Below are 24660 nucleotides of genomic sequence, written 5' to 3' on the forward strand. Positions count from 1 at the left end.
CTATAATATTAGTTTAGTCTATTTTCTGTATCCTGCTGGCATATGGATAGCATTATTTATTTCTTTGAAGCTTACAACACACTGTTAGGCAATTAGTTTGGTGGCTCATTAGTTTAAAATAATTTAATTTATTATATTCTTGAAACCAAAAATCCCATTTAAGAGATTAACATACCATTTAAAAGACCATTTAAGAGATTAACATACTGAAGTCGAAATATTCAAGTTGGTTGCCCTATCTTAAATGATACAATAACATATTAAACCATTTTCAACTTAAAACTTTTTGGTTTGGACCCGAACATATCGAGTTCTGTCCTTCGAAGGACAACATTTATACCGCTCAATAAACAGGCTCGTCAAATCTTGCTGTGCCGAGGTCAATAGAAGTACGAATATATTTATCCTCGTCCTCTGTCCAGTGTCCTCTGAACAACTTGTACTCCAAAATAGTCACTTCTAAATAATCAGGAGTCAGAACTGTTGGCCTAAATCCAAACCAACATGAAAGCCATCCTAAAATGTCAGGATATTTGCGTAACCCGCCGAGCACTCAGATGCACACTGAAAGAATAATAAACATTAACATTTTATTTTCTCTCCACCTCAACCTTGGCTTGGCCCGTGTTTGTAAACGCAACCGTCCTTGGATCGATATTAAATTTATATTTAGACGCCATCGAAGCGAGTTCAAGGATGGTTAAATGAGCTTCTATGATTAATACTCCGGTAATCTTCGTTCGATATTTCTTTATAAATTCTGCCTATAACTCATGCTTTATAAATAATTTTCATAGCATTCCCTATTTATGGTACATACTGTATTTGTTTCTACCAAAATAAGTCGATTTTGTATGTTATTTTCGTCGTTCTTGTAGAATATTTAATATTCTAATTTCTAGTTAACTTACCCTCCAGTTAGAACCGTAACACTGCCCTAATTAACTATTGATGCATAATTATATTACTCGGTAATTACATTTACTTCTAAGTTTTATTGTTTATTAAGTCAACTGTAACTGTTGTTTTTGTAACAATGGGACAGTAAAGGCTAGCTAGTGACCAATGCGCTTAAATGCTCGCTAGCAGCACCAGATAACAAACAATTCATGCTGCCGTCCTTTAAGGCAGGCTTACAAAGAGTAAGTGAATGATTCCGAATTCGAAACAAGTCAACACGGACTTGTATATTCGAAAACGAATATTTAGAAGTCGATCTGCGCCCCCGTCCTCACGCGCCACTACTAAAAACTCTGTGTAAACAGTGAAGTCAGTGCTTGGTCACTTGTTGAGTCACTGCCGCTGCACTGTTGGTGACGACAGGTTTTTAGTGCCGTATATATTGACCAGTACACTTCTGGTATTAGTAAAGTAATTTCTGCTTTTGAGACCCGATAAGAGTGACTGAGGAACCGATACGACATCCCTGAAGCCTTAAATGTCAACGTTATTTCTAGTTTTAATTCGGCTGGCAAAGCATCTCTCATGAATCTGTATGTATCTTGTCGTCGACTATTCTCATAGCCAGTTTGTATTCCGCTGGATTGTTCTTTCGTTTATATTTAGTTAACTCATTCATCAGAAAAATGTTTCTTCTGTTTTCGCGAAGTCATTTTTCTCACTTACTTCACATACGTGTGGTCACCGCGAAAAACTTACCACTGCTACTGACTTCCTATAAACAGTTAAAGTCAATGTCGGCGCTGACACTGGCGCCGCTACTGACCTGGTGTACTGACCCTGTGTTAACCTACCTTTATGGAAGCACACGTACATTTTTCCACTCTAACTAATGTTAGTTTATTATAATTATAAATTTTGTTTTTTTTTTTTTTTTTTTTTTTTTTAGAAGACCAGTGGTAAATAGTATGTACGTATGTTTTAGTTCCATAATATGGTAGTGTTTGTATATTTTGAATGTTAGCAAATTATTAAATTGTAAGGCTTACTGAGACATCCACAGAATGTCCTGATTAGGACTCCTTTTTGCCATTCTATTTATCATTAGGATTTATTTTGAAGGATAAGAAAAGATTATGTCATAAACTTTGTCAGGCAATGGCTATTACGCCACTTTATTATTATTATTATCTCTTATTATATAGCGCCATTTTGTGTTGAATATTCTTGTGACATTAAAACCGAGTCGGATATTGAGAACCAAATTGCTGTGTAAGCATAACACAAAGTAGATGAGGAGCCAAATGCAATTGTTGAAACTCTGCATCCGCTTGTTATAATGTCAAACGTCTACCTTACAAGTAGTATTCGTGCTAAAAATACGATTATAGCAGTGTAGGAAAGAATTCGAAGAAAGCCTGTCCTGCACTAAAAAAATATTTGGGAATTGAATGTAGCACTTAAAACTATGTCGAGTATTATAAAAGACTAGCTGACCCGACAGATGTTGTTCTGTTCGTAATAAAAAAAAATCTGGTGGGTGGATTATCGTAAAATCCTTAGCTGACCTCTACTCGACGAAAGGAGTATTCCTACCAAATTTCAAGTCTCTACGCCATATGGTTCCAGAGATATCGTGATGAGTGACTATATACGTGGAAACCTCTTATATATATATAGATAAAAGATGACATGGAATTTGAAGGTTATAATTAGAGCGGGTTATTATTTGACAGATAGGTTAAAATGAAAAGGTGGTAAAATCAAAACATCTTAAGCGGGTCGCAAAGCGAGAGAACAGAGAAAAACTATTGACTGACGACAACTTTCTTACTATTAAGCAACCATTTCACAAGCAAATTGACCTTGATGGTAAAAACTCTATCGAAACTTCTCAAGTAGTCAGCAGAGCAAAAAGTGGGAATTATCAAACTTTAATGATGATTTGGCGTGATGCTAGCTATCAATTTATTATGTAGATTTTTGAATAATACATGTTTTATGATTACATAAAGAAAAATAACCATATATTGTAAAAATATATTTTATGGCTTGATTCTAAATAGAACTCTAGGGTTAAAATTATTCCAATATTTCTAGTTTCTATGGGATACACGTATATTTCGAGTCATTGGTGAGTTTCCAAAAAATCCTACACACTAGACCAGACACTTCAGTCATTGACCTGAACTGTAGTTCTTCTTAAAGTATATATTAATTGTGTTTATTTAAAGCTGAACCTTACTGGTGTCTGAAACATTGCCAATATTATGATTCCAATGTTAATACACATTTTACATATCTGTAATATTGTTGTGATGACTTAGAAAATCTGTCTCAAAAGTAAAATATCCATATCAATACAGTTTAAGCGACACGTTTAAATTTTGTGATAGTTACTAAAATGACTAATTTAAATCATGTTTTTGTAAAGCTATATGTACTCCTTTTAGCTGATTATAAAAAAAAACATCATTTTTAAAATTTCATGAATAAATATAGAAAATTAATGCGGATTTTTGTGTTAAGAGTTGTATTCGTTAATACAAGTTTACAAAATATGTTTCTTAATTTTTATAACATTTTTTTGTCAATTGATGGACGGTTGCAGGAGGCTTAAGTACCTAATCAATTCTATGAACCTCCGATGTCTTCAGGACTTAAAAAGAAACTATAGTCGGTTATTTATACACAACCTTGTTGGCCATACACTCTATTAACACGATATTATTAAGTGCATTTTCTTATATATATATATATATCTGTTTTTAATTTTTTTTAGGTATCAAATACCACGTTGGCTAAAATGTACATATTTGAGGCATGTGAATTTGTAAAACACGATAATCATTTATCTAAAAAGGCCATTGAAATAAATCCTCGTTCCACCCGATTACCGGATAGACTAGTTTATGGCCACTGTCTCTGAACAACATGTACTATACAATCATCTACCGGTAGAATTAAAAAAAACTTACACCAGAAACGATTTTCAGGACTCACATTCAGCAAAATTTTTAGTGTTAAGGAATTTTTAATTTTAAGTAATTTTTTTGCGTGCTGACTTATATTAGCCGAATAGAAGAGACGTCAATAGAATGCATTCTGTATTCGAGGGAATAATTCATTTTTAATTTCTCTGCTGCACCACTTTTCTTCGTCTATCCATAAAACTGTAATTTTAATGCTTTGTAAATTTTTGTGCAAGACTTTTAATACCTTTCTTGTTCTTATTATTTTTGCATTATTAGTTGATGTTGCTTAGCATCTTTTAATTTGTGTATTTGGAAAATAACAATATTAGTTTAAAAATCCAGACGCGTACAAGTTGCCTGTTAAAAATAGAAAAGTAATTCCTCTGGGACATTGCAGACACCATCAGGCCCATTGATACGTTCGAACTTTAAGATAAGAAGGTAGGTTTGGAGTCGTCCTAGGAGATTCTCCTTATATTTATTCTTTGCTGTATGTAGTTGTATTATCCTTTGCTGGATATAGCATCGTATTTTCAAGTGCGTCAAAACTCGATACAGAATATTGGACAGTATGTATGTCGCCCACGTATTTTCCTCAAACCCACCCAGCACCTCCAAACATTCAATTCATCTGACATTAATGGTGTCATCATTAGGTCATCACACTGCTTTTTTACACTTGTTATTCATCCAAAAACGTTCTCCTTGTATTGTCGTAGTTCTCGCCAAATAATAATAAACAACCTCGCTGAATACTATCACGTCTCGTTTGTCTGTAATCCGGCGTGACACGCGTTCTCAATAACCTTTACAGACGATGCTACTTTACTTAAAGTTTTTACAAGAGGCAATTATGTTGGCCGACTTGTCTTCCGTTTAATATTTCCAAATCGTGTCGTATAGGTGAGCCATAAAAAGTGAACTTTTAAACTTTTAAATATTCTATTTAATGTCTGTCTGTTTGGTATCTAGTTCCGGGTTCAATACACTTTTGCATAGTCTAGTTTGGTTAGGTTCGTCCTACTTAGTCCAGTCCGAAGATTTATCTCACGTCAAGCTAATACGACTCGGATTGTTAATCACACATTCTGTTAGTCATTGTTGTTTAATGAATGCTTGGTTAATATTTGGTTAAACTCATCGCATTCGCGAGAGGCCAACAATGCGTGAGTGTCTTATTTCTGTTGTGGGCCTCATTCAGTTGCGTTATTAACCTGAAGTCCAATGAGGCTGACATGTACATAACTTATCTAGAACATTTGGTTGTGACGTAAATGCAGTAAAATAGATACGTTCGTTAATTGGCATAAAAGGCATTTATTTTCTCAAAATTGATTCCTTTAGAATTCTTTTTGATGTCATTTCTAATAACTACTAGATACTACTACCGCTTCGGAAACAAATGGCGCTCTGAGAGAGAAGAAGCGGCGCAATTGCAAGATTTATATATTTTAGTATATTATTTTGGGGATTTTGTGCCACAGAAGAGAGCAGTTAAGACTATAACTAGTCTGCTCATAAAAATATTATAACCTACTTTTAAACTTCAACTAATTTTTAATTCAAGCTTTCCAATGCCTTTCTAATGTCTTTATAGAGACAGATCCTTCCCGACCATTTCTTCTTTATTTTTCACAAGTGGTCGGAACAGTGCTGCGTGGTCATAATCCTGCGTCAGTTATGGTTTGGTGGGGTGTGTCTTATCAAGGGGTCTTAAAGCTTTATATATGTGGAAAAGAAGTGAAAACTTCAGCGAAGTGTATCAAGAGACTGTATTAGATCTTCTTGTGAAACCTTTAAGCAATTCGCTTCTTATAATCCAGCATGACTGCTTACAAGGATGACTATAACGGTTATAAGGCACGAACTCCCCAATCTTGGGCAGGAATTCAACGTTCCAGACTTTATCAGAGCTGAATCATCATTATCAATTCTGGACTAACGTATTCCTTCAAGGCTTTTAACCAATTACTTAAAAAACAAACACGATAAGTTTTTACAACAACCTTGTGTTACAGGAGAGTATGAGCGGTGGTGTGTTTTGGCTTTCAAGCTTTTTGTACCCTAAAAATAAAGCTTTTCAAGAGCACAGAAGGAGGCTCCGTCCAAAACATTGTAAACAAATGCAGAAATAAACTAAGCATACTCTTGAAGCGCGTTGACACGGCTCATTAGTCGACTGTCATGCAGATGATATGTTTCATATACTGATCGGAATGCTGGTCGTAATTACTATGCTCGGTACAAAAGGTGAACGATACCAAGCAACTCACACCTGTGACATTCCTAATGAAAGTCCTAATGAACTCGAGAAGTAGCAGTAAATTTGTAGTTCAAACATATTCACGGACTTCCACATTTAATAAAGATTACTTAAGTAATAGTCAACGAATAATACGTTCATATAACGTCCAAGAGTGTGGAGGCAGATTCTGCATTTCAGGAGCTATTAATAATACCCCAAAGCAACATGACTGACACAGGATGATGACCACCTTGCACTTTTACAACTACTTGTGAAGCAGCTCCTTTGGAGCTCATTACACGCGAAATGCTCCTAGTGGGAATCTTCAGTTCTCGCCATGATTATTGTTTTCTTATAGTATTTCGTAAAATTCTTTTTTTATCAGCATTAACAGCCGTATTAGTTCCAAAAGCACGCACCGCTCCGATCTTTTAAGGTCGCGTGTTGGTTTATCTACCGATAGTACGATCTACAAACATGCGACTGATACATAGCTTTTGAAGTATCTAAAATGACCGACTGCTCCAAACCCACTTTGTGCAAGGCACTTTTTTGAAAACAGTTATAAATCGTCAAATAATTTTACTGGGAAAGCTGCACATGCTGAGTAGAATTGGCAAGAAACTCGATAGTTCTTTTTAGAGTATGTAATATTTATATATCCTGAAATTCATCGAGAAATGACCATTGTTAGTTGTAATATTGTTTATTAATCATACTCTGATGCCTTTTTCAAGAATGCAGTAACTGCAATTACAGTTGTCCATTTGATGAGAATGTTCCATAAAGGATGATTATTTCTTAACCAGACTCCAGAGTCGTTGTAATATACAGGTATCCATCCAACAGGTGGAAGCTATTATGAGACTAGTGCGCGGTGGTCAGCACGAAGTGGGAGCACGTGTCGCGAAGTTCAAGGGCGGCTTCTCGGACGTTGCTCTGCGCTTTTTGCATGGAGCGAGCCGCTTGCGTAACCGCCCCCCGCCGCGGCCTCTCGCGGTCAGACCGCACTAGGGTTACTACGTACCACTTTTATAGAAAAGAAGTACAAACGAGCGTGCGGGTCAGACCTGATGGTAAGATATTGCTGCCGCCCATACTCTTTTGCAACACCAAAGGTGTCACAGGAGCGTTGCCGAGAACAATACGCGCTTTTGAACAGAAGTATAATATACTTAAATAACTAATTAAGTGTATTTTCGAGTCCGTTGACTGAGCATTGCCTGCATTTGATTTGTTAAAAAAATAATGTAAGGCAGGTGAAGGTCTGATCAAAAGGTAGTTTACACCCAATCTCGGTGGTGCATCATTGGTGTTATGGCTTGGCTTCATGCTGACTATTGCGCACAATCTTCACTTATAAATTTTTTTGGGGAAAATAAAAATATTCATTCCCGTTGTTAGGAAACCATAATATACAAAAGGTACACGTTCTAATAGTGAGTGTCGAAAATTGTGATATACTTATCCATTGTTTAGTATATTAAAGAAGGAGCCAACATTACAAAAGTACCGCCAATTCTTACACTCTCTCACCTTACATTTCACTCTTAACATTTTTGTATTACACTCGCAGAATATATAATTTAGTTACAAGATCGCGCTTTTTATTTAAAAATGTAAATAAGATGTATGCCAACCCTAGATATTGTAGCGAAAGGGTGGGTAACACGAGCGGTATTCTGAAGCAAAAAATTGTTGATTTATATTTTTATCTACATTATGCATGTATTTTTTAGATGTTCTATCATAAAAGAATTCTTATATTTTGTTTAAATTGAGTTCATTCCACTTGTTTTAAAAGAATTATAATATATACTATTTAATATTAACATTATTGTATTATTTAAGTTGATGTATTAATTATAATTAAGCTGTTCATTTGCAATTTTTAATAAGAAATTATTTCAATTATTATCTACACATAAATTAGATTGTTAAATAGAAGACCTAACTGACTCTACAGACAGTACATGTTGCAACTAGTTGGTTGCGGATTTTATATTTACCTTAGCGGGATGCGAGGATTCGATGTTGTCATTAAGGATGGCTTTGTTGCGAGAATGTTTTTCGCATACTATTTCAAAACCTCTGCGCAAGCACGTATTTATAAAGGAATTGACAAAAGTGTTTTGACTTTTATTAATTTTCGTAAGCAAATCTTTAGTTATCACGCAGTTACTACTGTCATCCATTAAACCATGCGGTATCCATCGAGTGCAAAGCTTCCGAACCTTTCGGAGTTCAGGCGAAATCCTTTGCACTAGGCTCATGCCAATACCGTACCGGTGCGTATTTACTGACATGCATTTTTTTTATTAATTTCAAGTGGTTGACGTATTGGTATTACTATCTTTAACAAAAGTTCCTGAGTGATCTCCAAGAAAATCGTGACAAAAATGATCACGTTCACGTCTGAATTCACTGAACCATAAATTCACAGAGCTACGAGATGGACCTTTATCACTAAATACCAATTGAAGTCTTTCGCAACTTTCTTGAAGACTTAAGCCACAGCTAAATCGTATAAAAGCATTGTGCGAATACATTGCACTGCCGCCACACAATTTTCATTAGGATGCTAAAAAGTTAAAAGAAATGATAATCGCACGAACCTAAATGTAACCTACGCTCGGAGTGTTCCATTTACAATAAGATTAACAAATTTAAAAAATCTGTTGTATTACAAATGGTAAGTCCAGAAACTTTCAGTATGGTCCACGTTAACTTACCTTGGAGGTATCGCGTTCATCATCTAGTAAAATATAAATGTACAGATTTATCACGTGATTCGTCAGCCTCCTCCGCGGGAAGACGTGTGGGTGATATTACAACTATCTCTTTATCTTCGCGTATATCAGTACAGGTGGTGTTCATTAGAGAGACCGGTAAGAAATTAACGTTAGAGAGTGATTCTGATTTAAACATAAACTTAGTATAGGTACTCTCCTCATCACGGTGAGACTACTATTTTAATACTATTTTAATTGTTCATTTGTGCTCGTTTTACAGATGTGTTAGTGAGTTAGTGAAGCATGTAGTATTTTGCCTTAGGTCAATCCCTATGACAAATAATTATAAACGGCGTCATATTCACGTATACAATATTTTATTTTCTAACACATATTTTCTTAAATGATTATAATCTTAAGACAATAGAGTTTTTACTGCGTACATAACATATAATATTTAGTATTTTAGTGCCTATGTTCTAGGAAAATAAACATCACGAAAGTAGTGTTGAAGAATCATTATTTCCCTGTGAAATGTTTCATTAGTTGGATTGTTGCTATATGTAATATAGAACCCGACACCATTATAGTTTTTAATATCCGTTGAAACACAGAACAATAACGATAAAAACACTAAAATTAAAACGCGGTCCAATGTGACAGGAGACTAATGGACACAAAATTGTGTCAAAACGATTTCATGGAGAGCTTGTATGAAAGGTTTGATGCTTGTGGAAGAAGCCAGGCAAGTTTGTCACGACAGTGGTATATTTAAAAAAAAGAGTGGCAAGACGACTAAGACTTTCATCTGATGGCAAGTGAAACGCCCGGTCCCTTACAACACAGGGCCGCTCAGGATTTTAACTTTGAAAAACCAACAGTCTGAGTGGTACTGCGATTTCACTTTCAGGCTGTATAAGATGTTAAGTCTCATTAGCCCAGTAGCTACAGTGCCCTTTAAACTGAAACACAAATAGTACTTGTTCACAATTGCTTGGCGACAGAAAAGGGCGCCGCTGCGGTAGTTTAGTAGGTTCTAGCCGGCATGCTGTGAATATAAACTTCAATTAGTCCGTAATAAATTATTTTTTCGGAGAAATATAATTATTTTACATATCATTTTATAGCTAATGGCGTATTTTAGATAGTAATATTATGTATGATAAACATGCCAAGGATAATGGATCCATCACACATACTTCCGCTTCTTCAATCAGTTGGATATTTTGGCCATTTCTCAATAAGGCGTTTGTTGATTACGATTAGATCATTCCCATGAATAATTTTTATGTCGTGTCGTGTGTAAGCCGTGCTCAAAATTTTCTGATAAAATTCTCCCAGAGGCTAACATTGTTATTGTTATCACTGCTGGTCAAATCGTACAGCAAGGTAAGAAAATATTCATTTACCTGAACAAAATTAAAATTTTTGTGTTGGGCAGATGTCAAAGTACTCAACTCCTAGAGCACATATTTGGTAACAGCGTGTCAGGCGTGGGTGCAACTGAGTCACAGCTTAGGTTCGGCCGATCGCCTAAACAGGCACAAGGTCGCCCGCCACCTGAGAGCTCTGATATTAGCCGAATGACCCGCATACCTCTGGCCACTCGCTCGATTACGTCAATCAGTTGCGAGATATTGCAGTGTGTCATTGCTGCCGCATGCTTGACAGGTACCCGCTGTAGGTGGCTGAAGCAGAGGTGGCTGAAGCAGAGGTGGCTGCAATCAGCTTCACTATACCCCCGGGGATCTCGTTCAACGTAACAAAAGTAGTTTTCAATTGGTGTTTGAGCGTCTATAAGTCAGTTAATAACTCTTTGTCATGTACCTACTGACAAGTCACTAAAGGCATAAAAGGCATTTATTTTCTCAAAATTGATTCCTTAAGAATTCTTTTTGATGTCATTTCTTATAACTACTAGTACTAGTACCGCATCGGAAACAAATGGCGCTCTGGGAGAGAAGAAGCGGCGCAAGAAACTCTCCCAGCATTCTTTTTTTTGCGCTCTTTTCAATAAAAATATACAATATTTTACAGTCATTTCTATCCGTTTAAAATAATCACAATCTAGTCCCAGGCTGTCCGATCATTTAGATATGCAGCAGTGGAGTAATAGGATTTACGACAGAACCATTTTTTTTATAAAACATTTAAATTTATTTATAGATAATGCCTGAACAGTGGCTGGGACTTTATTATAGAAGTGTATGCATTTACCCTTAAAGCTATTATGTATCTTACGAAGCCACTGAATAACATTTCTATTTCCCCCACTATAATTAGCGAAATTTCTGGACGTTTAATTCTGTCGATTTATTACTGTGTCGATCAAAGGATGTGAAGATATTTTTAGCACACAACAGCATTCCCACAGAAGTTAGCATGAATATCAGGAGGATGTTGAGTCATATTTTTATTTTGATATCAAAAGAACGATAAGGTTTCATGAGCTGGAGATCAAAAGACACATTTGCCATATCTCCGAGCGGATCTCGTTTGGTGTTACATTCTATTACGTAGCTCACGAGACTACGCCCAACGCGTCCAGTGAAACTTCTCCGTAACGAGATACAAATTGAAATGCTCCAATTTCTCAGAAATAGTGTCCATGCACAACGAATGAGTTGCCTATTTTTTGCGAATTGTCGCGTTTTGAGCGCGATACAATTAATTGATATCTCAGTTTGTGATCGCTTTTGTTCCAGTTGATTAGGTTTCACTGGAAACACCGTGCGGTTGTTAGATAATAAGTACAATACAAATACTGTACGTGATATAATCTCTCTGTGTACAAACATATTTTCAGTCCTAAATGAAAATTAATGTCGTAATTTATGCTACATTGAACGTTGGCAGTGATTTTACTGCAATAGTTCAGCAACTTTCTTTTTATTTATGCTTGTCAACTTTTTAAAGGGTCTTAAAACTTTCATCTGTACAAACATCATTTACAATTCATAAATGGAGAAAACTTTGAAATTTTCATAATATTGTGAAAGCTGTTATTAACGTTTATTACTTACGAATAACGATGTTATTATGATAATTAAAGTTTTTTAACATTTAAATGTATTCATCGTCCTCTCAATCGCACTTAAATTAGTTGACCTTAGAATAGGGTCAAAAAATATGGTTGAAAACTAGACTTTAAAGTGTAGGACTCAGTTAGTGCACTGCAATGGTTCAAACAAGTCACGGATTGAAAAGCCGATGATGTATGTAAAACTATTAAAATATATAAATAGCCTTCAAAACTATCCCTAAAATATCATGAAGTTCGCTAGCGGTGGGAGATAGACCGGATTTAGTTAGATTTATTTACAAGTTATTCGAGTACATACTGTTCCATTACTGAAATCGTACAAGTTTAGTTTTGCCTGATATAAAAATCTTTACTTAATTATTAAATCAAATGGCAGCCCTGGTTCGTTACAGTGATGTAGTTTAACTAATAGTTAATGAATAGTAGAGAATGTTGGACAAAACGTGCGTGAAATTAGGCATAATTGTTTAAATCTTAATTGATTGATTAATAGATACACAATTAATGATCTTTTTGTCTAAAATAATTTTACGGTGCGATGGTTTTCTGATTGTATGTTTGTTTCAAATATTAACATAATAATATTTGTTATCAGTGTTTCCACTGTTACAAAGCGATGTTTTGCAAAGAACCATTATAACAACACCTTAATGCCTTATAATTTCCGTTGATAAACCCACACATTAAATTATAAAGTGTAGAGTACATTAATATATTTCTGGTTAAGGGATATCTCCTTATCGGGTATTTTTCTTTTAGTTGGTTTGCGATTTCTAGAAGAAATATATTATGCATAAAATTAAGTATTATGTGCAGTAAGTATAGCGAAATCAGTATACATATTAGCAAACACGTGCAGCAAGTTTCTGGTGCGGTGTTTCCGGGACGATACGACATGGGTACCTTCAAAAAAAGCGCCTACACCTTCCTTAAAGGCCGGCAACGCTCCTGCGATTCCTCTGGTGTTGCAAGAGAATGTGAGCGGCGGTGATCACTTAACACCAGGTGACCCGTACGCTCGTTTGTCCTCCTTTGCATAAAAAAAAACGTGCTCTCTTCATTTCTAATAAACTCTGTAATAGCAATATTGACTTTACGGGCTGGACTAGCAATATGTTATTTTATTATATTTTGTTTACAACTAAGCTTAAGTTTTGTAACTCAAATTTGAGTTAGCTACAAAAAATACCAGTTGTTGTAGTATCGCTCTCTGATAGCATACTCGTTAATGCCTCGCATAGTATTCTAGGTCTCGAAATCTCGAGTTCATCATTCTGGAAGTTTCCTTCCACATTCAATCGAGACACTAATTCAAGCCGGCCCATATTCTAGCGCTCTATAAGGCCATGGTAGGGCTACATATGGAGCATTGTCCTCATGTTCAGCCTGGTTCTCTCCAGAGCAAAGCTGCTTGCATGGTCGAGGACCTACTACTCCGTTAACATCACATGTGTAGAAGACAAAAGGGGAGTGTTTGACATGCTCCCTGTCGCCCACTTAAAAATTCCCACTACACTTAATAGAATTGTCTGGATATGTTGCGCTTCTTCACAGTGCAGTTTTCAACTCGCGATATACGCGGAGACCCCAAGGTATCATAATGTTTACACCAGGAATAGACATAAACTTACAATGTCTACTACTCCGCTAAGTCGAGTTAGTAAGTCTTGTGGGGCGATGTATATGCTTTTACAACAAGATCCCAGAAAATGTTCGAAACAAAAGTATTACGTTATTCAAAACTCAAAAGGTTACTGTAACATAAACGACTTTCTTAATGATACCACAGATTGGAATGGAGCGACCGCCCTTAGGCAATTAAATAATATGTATAATTGTACAATATTACTTTGTAAACATATTTCATTTTTGAAGAAGAAATAAACTCCGCTTTGTTGCGTCCATTCCTTCTCAGGTCTGAGGCATTCATTTTGGAATGGGTGGTAGTTTTCACTTTCAATAAGTGATGTCACATCTTATTTGAATAAAAATATTTGAATTTGAATTTACCGCACTGTAAATCATCAGATTTGGACAATTCGAGCAGATGCGATGTACGTGATCAAATATCGAACCGAGCTGACTTTATTTTACTCAGACTAGTAATAAATTCGTGGTAACAAGCTAATTGTGTAAACGGAAAGCGACATTCCAGCACTCGGCGAGGTTCGCATGTGTGTGCGTGTGAGTGAATGTGTTTGAACGTCGCGTGTGGCTTGGCGTGCACTGTGCAGCCTGACTCAGGGTTCAAAGGTTGAAATAGTTAGCAAGCCTACGTATTCTATGATTTGATTACACGTTAATAGGTATTTTACGGTATGATTTGCTACTGATCTTTGACATTGAGATATATATATGTATACCCTACGGTTATCAAACACCCTAAGATAATATAAGAATTAATTTATCCGTCTAGAATAGGACACACGTGAATACGCCGAAAAAAATCTGGTGGCCTCTATTTTCAGCAAAGCACGCACACTAAGACAAAGTGACTAACATATCGCGAGTGTAAGACGTAGCTGCTGTCATGCATACTAAAGTAATAAACCTGGCCTGTTTTCATGCCTTGCCTAACAGCAGCAAGATTCTCTATATAGTCGTATACATTGTGTAAGATGTAAGGCTGTACTCAATAATTATTTATTTTCTCACATACGTTGGGTACGTATTTAAATCGTTTGAGTATTTTTGTGTCATCACTAAGCAAAAATTGTGTTTAAAAATTCTGAATTAAACGAAACATGCTTTATATAGGTGATTTAAATGTATGACAGTGAGATAATTAAACTCTACCGAAATAATGGAGGTAAACGGCAAAATATTTAGCATCGACATTCATACATGTAATTTTATTGATTTTTTTAGTAGTTTGGTATTCCTAATCTTCATCTAACTTCATGAAAAATATACGCATCTTTATGCGTAAAATGTGTTATATATAGTTCGTGTGTAAAATGAATGAATTACACAAATTATGGAACCTTATATAGCTTCTCTATCTCTACGTACCCAACGACATACTTTTATTTAACAAATTATTCAAGGTTGAGCAAGAAATGTAATGAAAACGTAGGTTTATATATTTTGTTGTCTTGTTGGTACCCGGCTCGCGGCGGCGGCGGCGGCGTTCAGTTTCGTTTCTCATTTATGTAATAATTGCGGTGTGCACGCAACTCAACAAAAATCGTAAAACGATGTCAGGCTCGGCGAGCGCGCATGAATTATTGAAATATCGTAAACCATGTATGGGGCTGCTCGTAAACCGCCCGTTTGGGGATTGCAACCTGCTTGCCTGTATCACGGGTATTTACAAAGTCTTGCGCTCCCCGTTTTAGGGTCTTGTATTCGTTGAGCTGTTTCTTACGACTTTCTTGTTCACCCTCAAAAATTTAATATGGTCCTTTAGCATTGCGTAGAACCTCGCATGATTGTGCTTCTACTACTGCAGCCATTACTGGGAGTATCTGACTTATATTTTGAAACAATCCTCAATATCATATTGATACAACGTACAAAGTATTCCCCTACGATGTTTGTTTTGAATTCCAGACACCAAATTGTATAATGAATAACTATATATTTGTGCCTTCATATTCCTGCTCATTTCATATATTAGTTTGCTAGCGACTTATATAAAAACATTGATGGTCGCTAACGTAATTACTGGTTTTTTAGTTTAAATAAAACAATATGCATTGTTTCATAGTATAGGTACATGCATTAATATAATCGTTCTTACATAATATTTTCTTAAATAAAAATAATACTTGAACTTTGTCAATGTTACTTTTTATTAATGCTGTACGTCTACCAAACATAAACGGCGCTTTTATTATTACGAAGCATCATATGACACATGTCAATATAGACCAAATGATTTTATGAAACCAACCAGTACCACAACAGTATTCAGTAACGTTTCTATCATTGATATGTACGTAGTTTCATTCAACCTATCTCGTGGGCTGATGTCATATTTCACTTGGGACAAACCAACCATAAAGATATCAAAAACTTTGTATATGAGCGTAATAGACAAACACTCTCCTCATTACAACGAGACTAAATTTAAAATATTCATGTGCGCTAGTTCTACAGATGTGTTAATGAAGTATGTAGTTTTTTGCTTTTAGGCAATCCCTATGACAAATATTGATAAACGGCGTCATATTCACGTATACAATATATTATTATCTAACACATATTTTCTTAAATGAGTATAATCTTAAGAAAATATAGTGTTTACAGCGTATATAAAATGTAATATTTACCTAGTATTTTAGTGCATATGTTCTACGAAAATAAACATAAAGTAGTATTGAAGAATCATTGTTTACCTTTGAAATATTTCATTAGTTGGATTGTTGCTATATGTAACAATATAATCTAATACCATTATATTTTTAATTGATATCCGTTATAACACAACAATAACGATAAAAACACTAAAATTAAAACGCGATCCAATTTGAAAGGAGACTGATGTTCGCTAAGTAAATTGCTTAAAAACGGTTTCATGGTCTTCATATAGTCCGTCACTTTCTCACACCTAGGTTTTTATGAAAGTAAACTTGGATCCCGGATTGGAATCCCCAATTAAGAGCAAACATTATTTTGAATGATGAATATGAATGTTTGTTTCAGAGGTACTATGTATATTAAAGTTTGTTTATTGTGATAAATATATGTTTTCTACTACTACTACTACTACTACTACGTACGTACGGAAGAAGTTATACTTCTCTGGCGTAATAAAACAAAAATCCTTAAAACAAAATTATTCCTCGTAATGATTTTCGTTTGTAGAAAGAACAATATTGTAATGTAGATGGTATTAGGTAGATACAACCAATCAAACTATTATTATACCTCATAATCTAGTTAAATAACGTTTATTTAAATATTAAAAACCACATTTCATGGCATTCACAAATCACAATACTTGACAATACGTCCTCACACTTTTGTAGTTCAGATCAAGTGCTATTTACCTAATACCTACATCATTAAAACTTTCTTCACGTTACCATAGAATTTTATACGAATTAAACCACACAACAAACGACCATATTAAATTATTTATAACATGAAATATATAATAATATTAAAGTTAATGAACAACTTCAATAATTTACCTAATAAAATAATATTAAACTATTGTAAAAATAAAATGAGGTATCTGTTTGTTATTTTAAAAAATATTATTATACTGCATAATTTAGTCTGAAGTACGATACAAATGGTCTAGTTGACCAGCTAACGTCAGGGCGTCGAATTTGCATGACGGTGTGTGCGCGTAAAAATTCATTCTCATAATTTTTCCCTAACGCGCCAAAAGAAGTTAATTCAATAAGATAATTAATGTCAGGGCTATAAGTAAATATTATGAACAAGTAACAACTTTCGTTATAACTGGAACCAGTAGCGATTAAAGAACCACAAATGGAAAAGCTGTGTGAAATTTCAATACGTCGTGTCAGGCAAATAGTTATTTTGTGTCAAAAACATTAAACGAAGTGACATTTCGTTTAAAAAGCTTTTAAGTTTTACCGCTGCGGTAACTGTCTTTGCAAATCAAAATTAATCCACTCGGTTGGTACAGATTTTAAATATAGTATAGCACTACGAAAATATAATATAATATTTTATATAATGTACCTACTATAAAGGAGCATTCTTGAATTTGGCAGCACAATAATTATGGAATCCATATTATTCAGGACTGTTAAATAATAAAATCGAGAGTTTCAAACGTACTTTTTCTCAGTATCTGTGTAAAAATAATAAATATTACTAAAGAAGAAGATACGATGATTTTTGTAAATTGATTTATAATAATAGTATTGACACACAAAAATTATCTCGCCCCAAACTAGGAATAGCCTGTACTATGCGTTCAAGACTACGATATAATAACCTAATATGAATATCTATGACTAGGAAAAACATCTATATTCATAATTAGTTAAATGTTTGCACCTACCGGGATTTGTATATCTGTACCGATAAATTCAAAAACTATCATTAGGAACGTTAAGTATTTTATGTGTATATGTGTTCGGTGTTCTGTAAAACTGTTCAAATATGACGATGATTGTTGAAGATATCGGAAGAAAAAAGAGGACGCTCTTTTTATAAAACCTTTTTAGGTGTAACAAAAACAATGCATGGTGGATTGATCCTATTTTATAGGTTGACAGGAAAGTAAATAAATATAAATAAATATTCTTAATATAATATATATAAATCCAGTGTCCTGTGGTTATGGTTGTTACCAGTGAACTCCTAAACCAATGAACGGATTTTAATTTGAGACAAAGGATAGCTTTTATTTCGATTTGGGTCCCATAACTATCTTTATTTACAATATTTGTTTGGTATGGACGTATTTTCTATGAGAGAATTTATTAACGCACTGTTTGACAATTCTGCTGTAATTACATTATTACAACAGGGAGCATATTTTACGAAATAATTCTTGATGTTTTGGAATATTATTGACAAACTCATAAAAAACCGTATTTTATTTATTATGTACAGAACAACGTCTGTCGGGAAAGTAATATGTATCAATAATAACAGTGTTTGGGTGATGATTGATCTTCGTTTATCGACACAAGTATGTTGTGTACATTGTATTGTTATTTATTGTATGTCATTTGGACTGTCAATTCAATTGGCCATTATTATTATCAAATTATCATTTCCTCGCGACTTCGTTCTTTTAAATTCAGGTTTGTGCGAAGGTTATAAAATATTCATAATCAAAAATCTAGTTCGTATAAAAAACAAATTTTTGTTTTAAACTTCAGGTTTTCGCAATAGCTCAAAAGGATTTGATTATCAAAGTTATACTTTTTAAGCTACCAAAATTAGCCACAGTGTAGCGTGACCAGATATAGCTGGTTAATAAATTTATTTTATGAACTGAAACCGTATTTTCCGACTTCTCACTGCAATTTTCTTTAGCTATTTTCCAATTAAATATCTTTTCCTCGCATAGGTATATAGAATAAATACCCTATTAACGATGGCCTATTGAAAATTGATCCTACTAAAGTATTTAGCACTAATTAGGGGATATTCACTATGATACGAGAATTTTTGATTTAGACGTCAAGTTTTCGGGTAGTTGGTAGTTATTACTAGATAATGGCTGATTTGGTTCATATTCGATGTTCCTTCCCCGCCCATCGGTGATCCTCTAGTCCCGCAGTTCAGATGACATCATCACTTGTATGTACATGCATGTCAGTCGAGTCTGTGTTGTTAGTCATCAAATTTTTTGCAATTAGCTGCGCCGAATTGTTGGAATTATTTGGGGACTTGGCACGCAATGTCGGGGGAATTCGTCAGTGCCGGTCGGATCAATGTAATTTCACAAATTACCAAGTTTTCTTTTAACATAATTTAGTATTTAAGTCATATTAAGTGATCGCTGCCCATATTGCAATATAATATGACTTTTGTTCAGCTAACACTAAATGTTTACTTACAATGACTATCAGCTTGTTGCAATTGCAGGTTGAGCAAACAGTCCAAATGACCTGACAAGCAGAATCACTTGCCAGTTATGGTGTTAATATTACTTAATATGATCTGAGTTGTAACGACCAGATGATTTAAGTCTATCCCCGGTTGTGGACTACTTGAGATAAAAATCGTAACTATCGTTGACTTTTCTGTCCCAATAAACTTATCGACTGTAACTCACCTTATCCGTACACGCTGTCTGTCAATGGGAGGACGTTTAGCTTACCAGCGATAGAAGTTTGTATAGAAATTGCAATTCACACGTCCCAATATAAGGCGATAAGTATGACATATTGGGACAGCTTAAAATTATGACAGCTAATTACTGACTGTAGAAGGTAGTAATTTTTCTGTATCTGTAGATAGTATATTGGGAACGGCCGTTACGGTATGCGAAGTATTGACATGCTCAAAATTTTTCACCGGCCTCAGCAACGATATTATTTGAAGAGTCCCAGAATGAAGAGACATAGTTACATAATTCGGCGTGTTAGCTAGGAGTTCAGAGTCAAGGCCCGTGTTCTATTAGATTGACCTCATGAACGCAATTGCGTCCTCGCCACGTGACTGGCGTGTGTGAGTCGGCGCGCTTCATATTAAGCTTAATCCGTTTTTATCGCTTTCAGAAATCCTCTGTACCTGAACCAATTAGTGCTGTTTCCTCTTCATATATGCCGCTCATTTCCTGACAATTATATGTTGTAATATAATTTACGAGGTGTAATAAAATACACCCCAGAAAAAGTCAGCACTTTTTTTTAACACTCGTTGAATATATGGCGGTGTTGCAAAAAGTTTAGGAAACGGTAACTATTTAAGAGTTGCCATCGTTTTCCAATAAAAATCTGTCTGTTTTGAGTGTTCTTGACTAACGTATATAGAAGATATAGGCTCTTAAAGCCGCGCCTAGTATCGGAATACTGGGTCTCGAAATTTCGAGCGATTGCCAATTCCGTGGCCATCTGGAGGGCAAAGCCAAATTGGCTTCGAAGAAGCTGGGCTTCATCAATAGGGCACGGCAATACTTCAAGCCGGCCCACATTCTAGCGCTTTACAAAGCGCAGGTCTGGCCACACATGGAGTATTGCTGTCAGCTCTGGTTTGGCGCACCCCATTCTCCGCCCCTCGATCCATTTGACCGCGTGCAACGTAGAGCAGCTCGAATTGTCGGGGACTCAGTGCTCTGTGAACGGCTGGATCACTTGGCGTTGCGTAGAGACGTCGCTTCATTGTGTGTCTTCTACCGCATTTATCACGGGTAGTGTTCCAAAGAGCTGTTTAACCTGATTCCTGCCGCCGAATTCCACCTTCGCACGACACGCCACAAGTTAGGATATCATCCCCACCATCTGGATGTGTGGCGGTCCTCCCCAGTGCGGTTTTCAAGGAGCTTTCTCCCTCGTACTACAAAGCTGTGGAGTGAGCTTCCTTGTGCGGTGTTTCCGGGACGATACGACATGGGTGCCTTCAAAAAAAGCGCGTACACCTTCCTTAAAGGCCGGCAACGCTCTTATGATTCCTCTGGTGCTGCAAGAGAATGTGGACGGCGGTGATCACTTAACACCAGGTGACCCGTACGCTCGTTTGTCCTGCTATTCCATAAACACAACGAGCGTAGGTGTCACCTGATATTAAGTGATCACCGCCGTCTAAATTCTGTTGCAACACCAGAGAAATCACTGGAGCGTTGCCGTGCTTTAACAAAGGTGTGCGCGTTTTTTCTGAAGCTGCCCATGTCGTATCATCCAGGAAACTTATTTATATCTTATGAGGATCTATCTGGGCTGGGTATTGAGATTAAATTGATATAGAAGTTGATTGTATTTAAACTGAAAGAATGACAAACAAGCATAAATACATAAAATATAGTATGTGATTACCGCCCATACTCACAAATCGTTGTCGACATTATGATGTGTCGAATAAACGTACATAATATAAATTCGAAATCCGAAAACACAATAGTACATGACGGGCGAGGATTGAACCGGGGCGTAGTCGTCAGAGTAAGCGGTTTTACTTATTCCGCCACTGACGTTTCAAATTTCTATATAATTAGTTATTATATATTATATAGCACTAACGCATGACCAAGAAGCGGGTTTTATGATATTTAGTCCTGCCAACATAAATCAACATCGCAAACTATTTCAATCAAATTAATACGACGCACTAGTCGTTAATTAAAATGGCAGTAATCGTGTAACAATGGTTTTTTATGATTCCGCTGTGTATCAGCATTGCGCACATTCGGAAATGTCAGTGAGTCACGCTCCAGTCCCGGCGGTGACTAAATGAATGAACCACTTGTCGTTGGTCCGCACTCCGCCGCCCGCTACTAGGAACCCATAAATCGAGGGAGCCACGTTGAGCTAACTTCATTCATAATCGCATATGGACATTTTTATGGATCGTTTCGTAGTATATTTTTTGCGATAATGAGAATCGTCGTCTCGTATATAATTTGGATGTTTGATTCATTTGTATTAGTTTGAAATCTTAGTACTGGTCTTTCTTATTTGGTTAAATGCTGTGACATATTTTTATGTGGAAAATAAGTATAAATATTTAAAAATGGCAATTCAACTTAACATTTTAAGGATAATACGTGCTGTATATAAATAGCTTCTGTGAACATTATTTATCTGAAAACTATAAGCTAGATTTTCATCAGCATACGGACAATAAAAGCTGGCCGATTTGTGAGATATTTTTTGTGAGTTTGAACTATTAACCTCCTGTCTGCTGTCGTTGCTTTATGGCTTCGGCATGAGACCACCGTTTAGTACTCTGTTATTTGTTTAGCACACAAAATATTATGATACCCTGGCAGTATGGGAAAAATAAGTTGAATGACTTGTGAAGGGGCTATTTTTCAATTTTCCATTTTAAAGCCTTGGGTGTTTAATCGATTTAATAAATATAAAGGTTATTCAAATTAACATAAATTCAGATCATAAAAGTCAGTTAAGAACCGAGTTTAATTTTATTGGAATTATGAAGCATTTATTTCTCTCTAGTTCTGTGCAATTCAATCAATGGTGAACATCGATATCCTGAACATGGTGATTCCGACTACTATTTAGTATAGACAATTTGTCAATAGTTATATGCTGATCGCTGATTTCATGTATGGATATACCAGATTCGAGCCAACGTCGGCCATCTGATCATTTAGGCATCTGGCCATTTACCTAGTGACAATTAGGTTCTCCTGATTGTCCGCTTGTTTCTATGAGATTTGGCAGAAGTACCTACTGCTGTACTCTCTTCAAACATAACCAATTTAAATTTATTGCCACGATCGGAATACTGTTCTTGTTTTTAATACCGCACTTCGTTAAAATTATGGATTTTGTTTTTAAATTTGGATTAATTATGTTATTTTTTCTGTTTCAGATAAAATTCTTATACTGAACGATCAACTCAATGGCAATGTATGTATTGTAATTTTTACCATTTATATATAACTCAATGACATTTTTGTCTCGTCAATGTTAAATTATATTTATGTAACCTATAACGACATCGATAGACCAGTAGGCCTTGATCGGTACTTGATATGTATGACCAAACCAAACTTGTGAAATTACTATCGAATTCAATTTCAGGGTATGTATTGTTCGAGCGTTAGACAACACTCGCCCTGTTTCTCGTATTGTCGCTCAATGCAAAAGCTGCTAAAGTCGAGTGGCAGTCTGTTCCGCAGATATCCGTTGTAGTGTCGACCAACCAATAAATAAATATAATGAACAATTGATCTGAGAACCTTACCTACCTTATAGCACTCCTAATTACTATAACTATCACACAAACGAAGCCAACACCGACATGAGCTCGCTGCAGCCTGTGTGTTATTCCTTCATAAATGCAATTAAAACGTGGTTCTAAATGAAACCAATTAAAAACGGCCACGTAAGCGTAATATTTTAACACGCAAGTAAAACAAAACAATAGATATATTGTTCTTTAAAATGATGTAGCAAAAGAAAAACTAGAGTTGGTTTTACAGACATTGTCTAACCAGTTCGTTATTAAATTTTGACCCTCATGTAGCATATATCTGGACAGAAGTATGCTCGTATATATAACACTAGTAGTTGCCCGTTGTATTCGCAACTAAAGGTTTTATCTCAATAAAATGTTTAATATGAGAATAATCATTAAAGTTATCATACTAATATAAAATCATATTAGAGTTGTATACTGATGAAACATGCAGGGCAAGCCTGTCAGCCATTAAGTTGGCATAGTGACATCCCATTCTGCACAGACGCACGCCAAGAAAGAAAGAATTATAGTCCGGTCAATCTAGACCAAAAAATGAGAGTCAAGGTACATAAAATCCCAACAAGCTGAAAATCAGTAAAATTGTTCAAAACATAATTATAAATAATATTTAAAAGTTCCCCATCATTCCCGTGTATGGAATATATTTTATTAAAGGTTAAAGGTCAAAAAATTGGGTTTTTTCACAATTTTCAGCAAAACGGTAAGTTTTATCATAAAAGTACCTAAGACAAAAATTGTAGACCGTAAAATTATCTATAAAAAATGTATGAATACTTTTTTTCCGACGAGCCACCGTTTCTGACGGTGGTATAACGATTCAAAAAGTTATAAAAGTTGTTAAAAAACGCGCTAATCACACTACCTCATAGGTGGCGTGGAAACGTGTGCATATTATGACGATAACAATCTTTCTGAAAATCGCGAAAAACTCATTTTCTTTACCTTTGACCTTGAATAAAATATTTCCATACACGGGAATGATGGGGAACTTTTAAATATTATTTGTAATTATGTTTTGTTGTTTTTACTGATTTTCAGCTTATTGGGATTTTATGCACCTTGGAATGTCTAAATTGACCGGACTATTAGTAGGATTATATATGTATCTGTTCTCAAAAGTCAGTCAGATAAATTTCTATGTCAATCGTTTCCAACACACTCATATTTCCTAATAGGCAGTAGCAGTGGGAACACGATATTTCCGTGTTTATCTGGCGTTATCGAGGCCCTAAGCGGAAGAAGGGTTATCCACAGTTTGACCACAGATAGTGAAACATTAGGGGGCGGGATTTTAAAACGATAACATTACATCGTTTTTTATTATTGTTATCTATCGATGCAGTTGTTTCATACAAAAATAATGTACTTAAAATGCTTTATGTTCTTAGTTAACATCCCGTCCATACCTGTTAGTAGTGCCTGTTAATTACTAGAAAA

At 35.4% G+C, this 24660-nt stretch overlaps 1 long non-coding RNA gene across 1 annotated transcript in view; it reads left to right on the plus strand.

Moving 5' to 3' along the window:
- Positions 1–24660, plus strand: part of LOC126976651 (uncharacterized) — a 150579-nt gene that overhangs the window by 98143 nt on the left and 27776 nt on the right. Inside the window, exon 4 of the long non-coding RNA XR_007731943.1 lies at positions 22831–22868. This is a non-coding gene — a long non-coding RNA (uncharacterized LOC126976651). The remainder of the gene's footprint in view (positions 1–22830; positions 22869–24660) is intronic.

Source organism: Leptidea sinapis, chromosome 41 (genome assembly GCF_905404315.1).
Source record: "Leptidea sinapis chromosome 41, ilLepSina1.1, whole genome shotgun sequence".
Lineage (NCBI taxonomy): Eukaryota > Metazoa > Arthropoda > Insecta > Lepidoptera > Pieridae > Leptidea > Leptidea sinapis.